Raw genomic sequence first — 2,377 nt, forward strand, 5'->3', positions numbered from 1 at the left:
AACTAAGAAAAGCTGTCTACTTCCTGATGAACTTTTGCTTCATGGCACATACAGTGAGCAGCACACTCTGCTGTTTGAGTCACTACCCCCCTGGGACTGAGGGGAAGGAGCAGAATTCATATGCATGGACCTGTCCTCAGAGATTCAGGCTGAGAAACAGATGCATGCTTTTCCCTGAAGCCTCAGGAGTAACAGAAAGCTGGTTGCAGACAAATAGCTTTTGGTTGGTTTGTGCAGATAAATAAATTAAAGGGCAGACATGTCATAAATTTCCTGAGCTGCCTTGGACTCTGCTTTAGTGTGTGGATTACATTTTGCACAAGACACAGTAATTCATTGTTTTGTGGAGCATTGCCAGACCATACTTATTACACACAAAAATCCTGACCAGGCCATAAGAAATCCACCAGCATTTCCAATCTACCCAGTTGACAGTACCTAAAATATTAACTTGAATATTCTCCACACAAAAAAAAACTTTTATACTGATTGTGATGGTTGTTCTATCTCAAGCCATGTGTGCCATGGAGTATAGGTTACAGCTCAGGTTAGCACAACTCATCAGCTGGTAAGGCAATCACTTTGTACCCCTACTACAAGCACAGCTACTTGCACTCAAACTAGGCTATTTCCAGCAGATTAAGTATAGATAACTTGAGTTAACCTTGCAGTCAAGATACAGCCTTAATGTATTTTTGCCTGAATATCCTCTACCTCCCTTCTTCTCCATCCTTGTCAAGCCCACAATCCTTCCCGAAAAAGGTATTAAAGATCTTTCTAGAACAAAATAAAATCCTATGAGAGGCCATAAAAAGCTGCTGAGAGGAAATAGTAGAAATGTCTTTCTGCTGTACAGCAGTTCTCCAGCCATGAAGTGAAGTGGACTGAAAAAATGCAGGCACATGCCTGCAGTGGCTCAGGCTGGAAGCCAGGGTTGGTAGAGCAGCCCTTGCCTCCCTTCCACAATGCTGAGTTGAGGGATGTGTGGCCAGGCCCCGGCAGGACGCTCTGATTAGGGAGGGGTTCCCCCACCTCCTGGATAACCGAGCACTTATCAGCTCTTATCAGCATTTAGCACCCCATCAGAAAACAAAGCCTCTCTCATTAGTTCAAACTCATCTTAAACAACATTTTTCCAAGGAAGGGAACATTCCAATGAGGAACGTTACCAGCTACCTGTTGATTAGGTCCAAGACACCCTAAGCCAACACTGTGCCTTTGTCCAGTCAGCCTTACACAGACACCTCTTAGCATTCCCTAGGGTTCATGCTGTGGGAGAGAGGAGGGAGGGATCCTTGCTTAAGCAGTGAGTGCTTGAGGAAGGGGGGCACAGAAAAGCCAGGCAGACTCTGGCAAGTCTCTGTCAAGGCTCCAGCCAGGAGCAGAGGGGAGGGGCCAGCCCAGCTCTCTGGAGCAGAAAGCCCCACCCAGCCCAGAAAGCATGCCAGGATGCTGGGGGACTCTGATTTAACTTAAACCAGGAAGGGGTCTTGAACAGACATTGCATAAACTGGTTTGACCCAAATCAGTTAAGTCTGATACTAGCTTCAGCCAGGTTTATCTCAACCAATTTCAGCCATTTGCAAACTGGTTTATGTGCACTGAATATGTGTTCTAAAGGTTTAAACCGGTTTCTGATCATTTATAGTGGTTTGTGTGTAATGTATGTCCCTATCCATGGTGATATAGAACCAAGGGTGTAAGTTGTAGCTGTGGTAATCTAAGGACATAGACAGATAAGGTTCTTTGGGTAAAACTGATAGATATCAGATTTACCCAAAGAACCTTGTCTGGCTTTAGGACCAATACATTTTCTCTCCTGAAGGCTGGTGTTCTTTGGGGCTAAGTGTCTACACTACAAAGTTTTGCTGGCAGAGTGATGTTAGACAGATTTTGTGATCACATCCACTAACTCATGTAGCTCTACAAGCAAATCCTTCCATCTGGACACAGCTACATAGGAAGGGACTATAAGGAAGCCAGCAGAAAATCTTCTTCGGCCACTTTACGTATGTTTTTTCTCGGGGCAGGCATGATATGGCCCGCAGGCCAGATCCAGCCCACCAGGCCGTTCTATCCAGCCTGTAAGGCACCTACAAAGTTTAGAAAATTAATATTTATCTGCTCCAGGCTCCCTGTCAAAGCTGACAGGAGCAGTAGGACCCAGGGGAAGCCAGCAGGAGTTAGGGAAAAGGCCAGGCCAGGCTAGGCCAGCCTGGCCCCACCCCCTCCCACCTCCCCAAAAGTGTCTGCCTGCAGAGGCTTTCCTTGTAAGCAGCTGCTCCAGCACCACGTGACCCTGGCTGCATTGCTGGGGCGCAGTAGCAGAGGCACACTGGTACCCCAGGGCTGGGGGTGGGGGGCAGGGTGTGCATAA

Source organism: Gavialis gangeticus, unplaced genomic scaffold (genome assembly GCF_001723915.1).
Source record: "Gavialis gangeticus isolate Ggan-Ray unplaced genomic scaffold, GavGan_comp1, whole genome shotgun sequence".
In the NCBI taxonomy this organism is placed as follows: domain Eukaryota; kingdom Metazoa; phylum Chordata; order Crocodylia; family Gavialidae; genus Gavialis; species Gavialis gangeticus.